This window comes from Arachis ipaensis, chromosome B2 (assembly GCF_059453495.1).
Source record: "Arachis ipaensis isolate K30076 ecotype BB chromosome B2, ASM5945349v1, whole genome shotgun sequence".
NCBI classification, from domain to species: Eukaryota; Viridiplantae; Streptophyta; class Magnoliopsida; order Fabales; family Fabaceae; genus Arachis; species Arachis ipaensis.
Window position 1 is genome coordinate 107,118,036 of NC_142437.1, and position 11,506 is coordinate 107,129,541.

Sequence of the window (11,506 nt, forward strand, 5' to 3'; positions counted from 1 at the left end):
TGAATTTTCATGATGAACTTGGTGTTATTTGCTTAATTGCTATGAAAAAAGTGAGATTTGAGACAAGATTGGTATATTTACAATAATGAGTACATTTTGAGTTACGGCTTACAAGAGACGGTTTTGTGATCCTGTAATTGTAAGATGCAGAACTCAGCAAGAAGAGTCTTATTATGATTAGTTAAAGCATGAAAGATTGTAAAAGAATTGCAGTTGGGTTAATTGTGAAGAAGGTTCAATACGGTTTGAGGACCCTTCAGAAAGGTTGTTGCGCTTTTGTATACTGACATTACTCTCTGTTCTTCTTAGCTTTTGTATGAATTTTATTGAGGAATATGTGCATGAAAGCATATAGCTTATATTTAATGTATGGTTGCAGTAACAGTTAGACCAAGATTTCGGGGGAATATAAGCTTGATGCATGAAAGGCATCCTTTCTATGGCATGATAGTGTGGTTATGTATTTGCTGAGACATGTGTTTGAACCTGGAATAAAAAAAAATCATGTGTGAATCTTTAACTAATCATTTTCAATTTGGAATGGCAAAGAACACATGATGAATATAGGTGAGCATAACGTTACAACAAACTCACACACATGTAAACTCACACACATGTTCCAACAAACTCCTAAAATAAAAATAGCAAAATATTATTGATCTTTGTATTTATTATGAATATAATAATGTAACAAAGTTTTCAGACCAGACAAACTTTCTCCTTTAAAATAATAATTCAACAAATAAATTATAAATGTCACTAATCTCGTTCACAATTGAGGATTAAAGCAAATTTTGAAAATAATAACTGAATATGAAAAAATGTTGCTCTCCATGCTGTTCACGCTAAAGCGTAGCCCTGAACTCATTGCTCTTCTTCTGAAACTCGTATTTGTGGTCATTGAACACCCCCAACAAAAGATCTACCACAATGGATGTACGGATATATTGCTCATTTAGCTGCAAATATGGATTAATTAGTTAAATAATATGCTCAGCATGCATATAATTAATCAATATGTCTTTGGCTAACTTACAATGCCCAACACTGTGGGATTAAACTTCCCTCTCATAGACAACCATTGAAGAACCCAGAGACCAGAGTCGCGACTAAAAGTTCAGTGGCAATATTAAATAGTTAGTGTCAATAAAAGATCGCTTTAATTAAAGATGAATATAAAAGATTCATTGCAATTATGTGTACCTTTGAGGACATTTGGGCACCCCCCTAGCCTCTTTCACATCAAAGTTCATGAAATCTTTTCTTTCAGGAATGTCACCTTTTAGGTAATGACCAGAAGTTACCATATCTGATAATTTTAAAGCCTGAAAATTATATTCATGACAAGACTGTTAAGGTTCATGTATTATTTTACATGTGTATAAAGAAATGGATTAATGACACCTCACCAAGGATTTCATAATTTCTTGTCTTGGCTCAACTTGATCGTCATTTAGATTAGAATCAAACTGATATAATTTTCCATCCAATAAGCTAATGACCATAAGATACCAGTGGTCACCTTCTTCCTTAATTGGCACATAAATCTACAGCGGATAGTTAAGTGTGGGTCATTTCACATTAAACTCGTAAATTTAGATTTAATGAGGTTTTGCATAAATTAATCCATTAAAGAATTCACATGCACTCACAAATTTAAGATCCGGTGCGACAGGCATAAAGCGATATATATAGGTAGCAATCATTTTATCCAGTGAATGTCCCATAAAATGTTCCACCTAAAAGGATTAAAGAGATCTCATTCTAATGAATTACGCATAATTCAAAGAAAAGTGATATAAGTTAACATGATATTTACCGCAAAAGATGGCGGAAGCATCCAAAAAGTCTTATTTGCTTGGTCCCATGTGGCCTTCATTACCACAAGCTTGATTATCTACAAATGAGAGTAAAGCAATTTATGGCTGAAGACAAATATTCATAGCCAAAAACAAAAAAAATACATGCAAAAAACAACTTGTGTAGCCGTGTAGGTACCTTGTCCGAGATTGGTCTTCCGGGAGCTAGACAAGTAAGTTCTTCCCTAGTTACTATCGTGTCATCCACATTAATCATGGTCTCACTGAAATTCAGATGTTTCATATAAGATAGTTCAACAACACTAATCCTACAAGTGTGAGCTGAAAAAGGGGAACTCACCTTGGATCTTCAATGCTTGCACAAAATGCATATGCTAATCCTTCAAGTTGAACAGACTTTAGCTGCATTTTAGCACATGGTCTGAATTTGCACCTAAAAGCCTAAAAAAAAGAGACTTCTCCATTTTAGGGTTTATTAAGTCAAAGTGGCATATTATGACCATTCAAAACCAGTAATCAATGATTGTCACCTTAATCATTGCATTATAGTAACGTTATTTCTCCATTTGGTTAGAGTTAGAGCCTTGTGGCAATGACCTCTCACCTTGGAGGCAAGGCACACCAGCAGATTGAGCAGGAAGTCGACGTGGAACAGAAAATAATGTGGCATCCCCTATCTTTGTCATCTTAGCAACTCGCATATTAGGAGAAGGGGAGGTGAGCAATTTTCCTCGAGTCAATGAGGATTCAACCTGTGAAATAACCATTAGAATATGAAATCCATCCAATTTTTAGGTAAAAATAATCCAATGAGGTTTGAGGTTAAGCTGGCAAGTAAAAAATAGTTGAAGACAAAGTTTCAATAACCAAGGTTCCATTACCTTAGTCGGCAATGTCCTGCAGTAATTGCTGGCAAGGAAAGCTGTAGACTTAGCCTTGGTTCTAAGTTGAGGGTTGACAATGCACTTTCCTTTAATGCTGTCAAGTCGTGAAGATTGTGATGCCCGAGACAACCCCGATTCATGCTTATTTGATATAGTGGCATCATCTTCGGCATCAGAGATATCAATGGTGACATCATTGTCGAGTTGTGCGGGGCTGCATCTCAACCTCTTTCTCAATGGTGGATCAGCGACTGGTGTCATCATTGGGTTCCTGTCTACACTTTGCTGAGTAAAATCAACGTTGCTGACTGAATCTTTGGGAGGTAGGTTTGTGTTGTACTCATCATGGTATTTGCACTTATCTTCATTATGGTACAGCTTAAACTCCATCACCTTGAGTGATCTCTCTATGTTTCCAGAAGCCTTGGTTAGTTCTTCCATAGACTTCTTTAGCTCTCCTAGCTCCTTCATATCTCTCCTCAAGTCCTGTAAATAAACAGCACCAAGGTCTACGTTAATGGCTAATCAAGTCGGAAGTAGAGACTTATTTAAATGATTTTATTCCTTTGGATTATTGGATTAATATAATCTAATGGCTAACATACTTCAATTGCACGAAATAACTCATCTATAGAAACATTCTGCAGTTGCGGCGATGTCGGGTCTTGCGTAGGGGTTGCACTTGTTGCAACAAATTCCACACCATTTATACGCATAAAAGGGTCAGCTTCAAACCTGCAACCAAATATTAGAAACATTTACTATCACGTAAATATTGAAATTGATGAAAAGTAAATTTATTTACTTGGAATTTGAGACCGAATCAGGTGCAACTGCAGTGACATTCTCTGCAGTGGCCATTGAAATTATAAAACGTACTGCCGACAAGGTTAGGTTGGTTGACAACAAATAGGGTTTACAACTGGCTAGCCGTATGGATTTTATAAAGGAACAATTACAGGAAACAAATCGAGTGAAATTAATTGAGATATCCCGAGATTTTATTACATTTAATTCAGAAAACATTTAATTCAATATCAAATACAGAAACTTGCTATCACATTAATGAGCATTCAATTTTTTAAAATACCTGGACGTTACTCTAATTGTTAAATTTTATACTTTAGTTTTCAAATTTTAATATGTCCAATTTCAAAATTCAAATTTAGAAAACTGAAAAGAAAAAAGGGTGGTCACGGAAGTTACAGTATAAATTCAACTCACATATATAAAAAAAAATTTACTTTAATCTCAAGTATAAATTCAACGGTTGTGGCAGCGTTTTCCAAGGTAGGAGAAGAGCAACAGAAGGCAGCGAAGAAGCTCGAGAGAATCTGAAGAGGCTTGAAGTTGGACTTGAGGAAAAATGCTTCTTTGGAGGTGATAACATTGGCTTTGCGGACATTGCTATGGCTGACTTCCATACTGGATTGGAATAGCTGGGGAAGTTGTGGCCATCAACCTTATTGATGCAAAGTCAATGCCTAAGCTTAACTCATGGTTCCATGCTTTTATTGACATTCCAATTATCAAAGAACTCATGCCTCCTCGGCATAAATTGCTCCATTTCACACCAAGGCATCACATATATAAAAATTTTTTTACTTTAATCTCAAGTATAAATTCAACACAACACACTAAATTTATGAATATTGTAACTTCTTTTTTCTACTTTAATCTCAAGTATAAATTCAACTCACATATGTAAAAAATATTTTACTCTACTATAAAATATAAAACTACTTTAACACATTTATTCTAATAAGTTTGGCTAACTCATAAGTTTAATTTAATGGAACTACCTCCGTGAGCTCCTTTGAGCTAAACTCATTAATAGTTTAAGAAATTGGATCCATATATTAGTAAGTGAAATTTGAATAAATACTGATTTAACCGGTTGGCTCATAACTTGACTTAATGTATATATGCATGTGTATTACTTATTTGAGCTAATATATGTTATCTTCATTATATTTGAGCCATTTCTTATGTTTAAACCAACTCTATATTTTTTATAAGCTAAATTTTAAAACAATAAGGGATATTTCTAGGACTTTTCATGAAGACATAAATTAACTATTAAAATCAACCCAGTTACCATATAAGAAAACACCCTTCACTCATAAATAAGGAGATTTGATTCTTCTCATTAATGAACTCTTTAGAAAGAACTCTGACAGTTTTCTTATTATACAAGCACATGTTATATTTATCACAACTATCTCCAGAGGCATTCAAATTTTTAATACAAATTTTCTCACTCAATTCTAGTAAAACCAATTTTAGTAAAATCACTTTTTCTTTATTGTTGTCCTAACCATAGTGCTAACATTATTTTCTGTGGTATGAACATATTTTGAGCTATAAATAGTCTTCCTAGGATTCTATTTGCTTGATTTTTTCCATTAGTTTCACAATCATTTTCTCCGTAAGCATACAAACAATATCTATGAGTGAATACAAGCTATTCGATGCATAAAATAGGACAATATATGCCATACTTGACATTAAATTGAGTAAAAATTGACATCATACATATTTACCCTGTTAAATAAGTTCAATTATTATCATTAAGTAACTCTTTTTAAAGAGATATGAGTATTTTTCATGAATGTATTTTTAACACCAATTAGTTATTAAGAAAAATTCATCAACAATCCTTCATCCACTCCCTCCAATTAACAAAGTTCAATTATGTCCTGCTCAACCATAAGTTTCAACAACATTAAGAAAAATGCAAGATTATTTACTGACCTTTTTTGTTCTATGGCTAGATTTATTCTATTAGCTTATAGTTGGTCTCATGCATGTCTTTTCATTGATCTTTTGTGCGGCACACCATCAATTTCAGATTTCTAAGCATCTTATGAACCCAAACAGCCACAGCTATAGATCTGTTGATGAAGAAGGTTAAAAAATTAAAGAAATTACAATAAAATATTTTTTTATGTTATTCTAAAAAATATAAAAATAAAAACGTTGTAAGAAAAAAAGAAAAAAAAATTAAAACCTTATTTGGGGAAGTAAGGAACGACTCTGATGCTTGACAAATGGTTGGAAGTCGTGGGTCTCCTTTGAGGCTATTCTCTTCAGCAAACACTTTTTTCCCTTTTTTTTCCATGTTTCTTCTTTTTTTGGGTCTCTGTATATGTATGTGAGGCACCTTCGATGAAAAATACCTCCTCCTCGAAAAACACCACACGACGTCGATGACCATACAGACGAGAAGAACAACACAAATTTTAGTGGCGGGGTGATGACAAACCCCATTTGTAGGGTTTATCTTGTATTGATTTTTGGGGATTTTATCACCTTTTACCCATATTTATTCAAGAAATAGCATGGTTTTGTATATTCTCCTTTAATTGTGCTTGAATGTGAAAACATGCTTTTTAGGACTCAAAATAGCTAAATTTAATTCACCTTGATTCTATTAGATGCCTTGATATGTTTGTTAAGTGATTTAAGGTTTAGGAGGCAAAGATTGGATCAAGGGAATGAAGAAAGAAAGCATGAAAAGTTGGAGAACTCATGAAGAAATGGAAGAACCGGAAAGCTGTCAAGCCGACCTCTTCGCACTTAATCGACCATAACTTGAGCTACAAAGGTCCAAATGATGCGGTTCCAGTTGGGTTGGAAAGCTAACATCCGGGGCTTCGAAACGATATAAGATTTTCCATAGTTGCTACACGTATGGTGGCGCGCACGCGCAAAGTACGCGCACGCGCCGTTGCTGCCACCTAGTTCACTTAAAGCAAAACGTGGCCAACGAATTCTAAAGCCTTGTGGGCCCAATCCAACTCATTTCTGATGCTATTTAACCCATGGAGTGAAGAGGAAAACATGTGTTAGTTACCAATTAGTTTAGTTTAGCTTTGTAGTTAGTTTCTAGAGAGAGAAGCTCTCTCTTCTCTCTAGGATTAGGATTAGATTAGTTCATAGATCTAGATCTATTTCTTCTTCTTCTCTCTTCTAATTTTCGTTCTTCTCCTCTATTGCACTTGTAGGATTCTTCTTCTAATGTAATTCCTTTGTTTGTAGTTTGTGAATTCTCTTTTGTAGATCTACATTTCTCCTTCAATGCAATTGGTAAGTTCTTTGTTGTTTCATGATTGATTTAGTTTTCTATTGTGGACCTCTTGCCTTTGTAGTTAGATCTCTCTTTAATTCTTGCAAATTTATGTGTTCACTTGTATTGCACTCTATGTTTTTGATGAAATGTCTCTTATAGCTATTAGTTAGATTTTGTTCCTCTTGGCCTAGGTAGAGTAATTAGTGACACTTGAGTTATCTAATTCCTTTGTTGATTGATAATTGGAGAGATTGCTAATTGGTTTGGAGTGCACTAAAGCTAGTCTTTCCTTGGGAGTTGGCTAGGACTTGTGGCTCAAGCCAATTCATCCACTTGACTTTCCTTTCTTTAGTAAGGGTTAACTAAGTGGTAGCAATGAACAAATTCTCATCACAATTGAGAAGGATAACTAGGATAGGACTTCTAGTTCTCATATCTTGCCAAGAGCTTTGTTAGTTGTTAGTTTATTTTCTTTGCCATTTATATTTCTTGTCCAAAAGCTTAAAAACCCCAAATATAATTCACAACCAATAACAAGACACTTCATTACAATTCCTAGGGAGAACGACCCGAGGTCCAATACTTCGGTTTATAAATTTAGGGGTTTGTTTTAGTGACAAACAACTTTTTGTATGAAAGGATTAGTGATTGGTTTAGAAACTATACTTGCAACGGGAATTTATTTGTGAATTCTAAACCGTCAAAAATCTCATTCATCAGGTGAGCAGGGGTGCGGAATAATGTCGATCCAGGATCTGACACTTGCATGTGTTCATGGGTAGTCTCGATCCAGACCCTGGTAGTTGCTGTTAGTGCCGGGGTTCATTGCAGTGGTGAAGAAGGGTTCATTACAATGGTGAATAAGTAGAAGAAGAAGAAAATCAGAAGAGGAAGAGACCCCATTTGCAAAACAAATAATAAGAGGAAGACAAATCCAGACCCTGGTAGTTGCTGTTAGTGCCGGGGTTCATTACAGTGGTAAAGAAGGGTTCATTACAATGGTGAATAAGAAGAAGAAGAAAATCAGAAGCGGAAGAGACCCCATCTGCAAAACAAATAATAAGAGGAAGACAAATTCAGACCCTGGTAGTTGCTGTTAGTGCCGGGGTTCATTGCAGTGGTGAAGAAGGGTTCATTGCAATGGTAAAGAAGAAGAAGAAGAAGAAAATCAGAAGAAGAAGAGACCCATCTGCAAAAAAAATAATAAGGGAAAGATGAAAAGGTTTATTTGTAAAAACATTAAATATTAGGGAGTATTTAATAAAATTAAATATATAAATTTATATTTAATCTACACCATTAGATATAATATTAAAATGATCTAACAGTTTAAATTAAAAATTAGACTAAAGGACTAACGTTAGTCCTAAAGATGGTTGGGACCAACAAATCAGCCCCCGTACCTTAGAATGGTCTTTTTAAGGAACGTATTCATTTGACAAATACTAAATTTTATTATGACGAGGATGGATAAAGATGATGGATGTCCATTTATGAGGGCACATTTTTTCTATGTTGAAAGAAATAAATGAAGTTTGAAATGTAAATTTTGCGTGCCTATAAATACATGTACTGAGGCAAAGAGGGGATACACACACAAAAGCAATAAATAATTCTCTCTCTCTCTTTACGTTGTAATACTTCTTTCTCTCTCTTTATATTTCTTTATTTTATATTTGTTACCTCTTCTTTATTTATCTATTTAGTTATTTTATAACACGCTATCAGCACGAAACTCTAACGAAATTATTAGGAAGACTTCAGGTAACAAATTTTTATTATGTCAAATCTCTTTCATCTTGAATATAATACTTTTGATATATCTGAAAATAATTATTTACCATGGATATTATATGCTAAAATCCATCTTGATTCAATGGATCTTGGAGATACCATTGAGGATGAAAATAATATATCCCAGAAGGATAAAAGCCAAAGCCATGATTTTTCTTCGTCGTCATCTTGACGTAGGATTGAAAAATAAATATCCCACATTAAAAGATCATGCATATCTGTGAAAAGACCTTGAAGAAAGGTACAATTATCAAAAGACGGTGATACTTCCTCAAGCCCGATATGTTAGAGAAAATTTTTTCGACCTTCCATGTCTTGAATGTGCTCCTGCAGCAGCAGTATCGAGAAACAGAATTTAAAAATATTCTGAGTTAATTTCTTACTTTCTTGTTGCTGAACGCAACAATGAGTTACTCTTAAAGAATCATGAAGCGTGCCAAGTTAGTGCCGTCCCATTTTCTGAAGTAAATGTGGCAAATTATTACCCCAAAAGAGGTAAATGACAAGGTTTTAGTAGCGAGAAAAGTTATGGAAGGAAAAGGAATTATGTTCACAAAGGATCTCACCAGAAGTGGAATAAAGAAAGAAATAATGGGCAAAGTAAATCAATTGAGGATAAATGCTTCCGTTGTGGTGGAAAGGGCCATTGGTCACGTACTTGTCATACCCCAAGGCACCTAGTTGATCTTTATCAAGCATCCTTGAAAAAGGATGACAAAGGAAAGGAAACAATTTTTGTTTCAAATAATGAAAATTCCACCACTCATTATGATGTATCTAATTTCTTTAAGGATTCTAAAGGAAATATTGGCTATTTGATCAATGATGGAATAGTTTGATATGTGTATGTGTTTGTTAAGTATTCATGTGAATAATTTTATTGTGCATGTACTTTTACTCATTTTATTATTATTATTATTATTATTATTATTATTATTATTATTATTATTATTATTATTATTATTATTATTATTATTATTATTATTTTGAAGAAAAATGGCAAGGACATATTCTAAAGATATTTGCCTTGCGGATAGTGCAAGTTTGCACACTATTCTTAAAAGTAATATATATTTTACCCATCTTGTGCCAAAAGAAGAAAACGTTAATACTATTATTGGCTCAGGCAATGTGATAGAAGGCTCCAGAAGAGCTATAATTTTGTTTTCTGGAGGAACAAAATTTATAATAAATAATGCACTATTGTCTACCAAGTCTCGAAGAAACTTGTTGAGCTTTAAAGATATTCGCCGAAATGGATATCATATTGAGACTATGAATAAGGGAAATCATGAGTATTTATGTATCACAACTCATGATTTAAATAAAAAGATTATATTAGAAAAGTTACCCTCACTTTCATCTGGATTGTATTATTCCAAGATTAGTGCAATTGAATCACATGCCATTGTAAACCAGAAGCTTACTAGCCCAAATGAATTCATAACTTGGCATGATAGATTGGGTCATTCGGGAACAACCATGATGAGGAGAATTATTGAAAACTCTCATGGACATTCACTAAAGAACTAGAAGATTCTTAAAACTAGTGAATTTTGTTGTGCTGCATGTTCTCAAGGGAAGTTAATTTTAAGGCCATCACTAGTAAAGGTTGGATTTGAGTCCCCTGAATTCCTAGAAAGGATTCAAGGTGATATATGTGGACCTATTCATCCACCATGTGGATCTTTTAGATATTTTATGGTCCTAATAGACACATCTTTTTCGAGATGGTCACATGTGTGCTTATTGTCTTCTCGCAACCTGGCGTTTACGAGATTACTGGCTCAAATTATTCGATTAAAAGCACAATTTCCAGAAAATCCAATCAAAGCAATTCGTCTTGATAATGCTGGTGAATTTACTTCCCGAGCCTTTGATGCTTATTGTATGGCTAATGGAATAAGTGTTGAACATCCAGTAGCTTATGTTCACACACAAAATGGGTTAGCAGAATCACTTATTAAACGCCTCCAATTAATTGCTAGACCCTTGCTTATGAGAACAAATCTCCCAACCTCGGTTTGAGAGCATGCTATTTTACATGCCGCAGCACTTATTCGTTTGAGGTCAACGAGTTACCATCAGTTCTCTCCTATGCAATTAGCTTTTGGCCAGCAGCCAAATGTTTCCCATTTAAGAATATTCGGGTGTGCGATATATGTTCCCATTGCACCACCTAATCGTACCAAAATGGGACCCCAAAGAAAATTGGGGATATATATTGGATATGATTCTCCCTCTATAGTGAGGTATCTTAAGATACAAACTGGAGATGTATCTAAAGCCTGGTTTTCGGATTGTCATTTTGATGAATCAAAATTTCCAACATTAGGGAGAGAGAATAAGCTTCCTGAAAAGGAACTTAATTAGAATGCATCATCCTTGATGCATTTAGATCCTCGATCAGGGCAATGTGAACTAGAAGTTCAAAAGATTATATATTTGCAAAGAATAGCAAATGAATTGCCTGATACATTTTCCGATACAAAGAGGATAACCAAATCTTATATACCAGTGAAAAATGTCCCAATTCAAATTGATGTCCCAATAGGACAAGTAGCCACTGAAGCAAATTCACGCAAGAAGCGTGGCAGGGCGGAAAATGCCCCAATTCGAATTGATGTCCTAGTAGGACAAATAGCCATTGAAGCAAATACATGCCAGGAGCGTGGCAGGCTTGTCGGTTCCAAAGATAAAAATCCTCGAAAGAGAAAAGAGGTAAAAACTATTCCTGTTGAAAAAGACATAGTAAAGACACCTGCATTTGTCCAAAATTCTGATATAATTTTAACGCCAGAAGACGTTCAAGTACCTGAAAATTGTGAAAATGACAAGATCTCGATAAATTATGTCTTTACAGGAGAGAAATGGGACCGAAATAAGACAATTGTCAATGAAATATTTGCATATAATGTGACATTAAATATCATGTA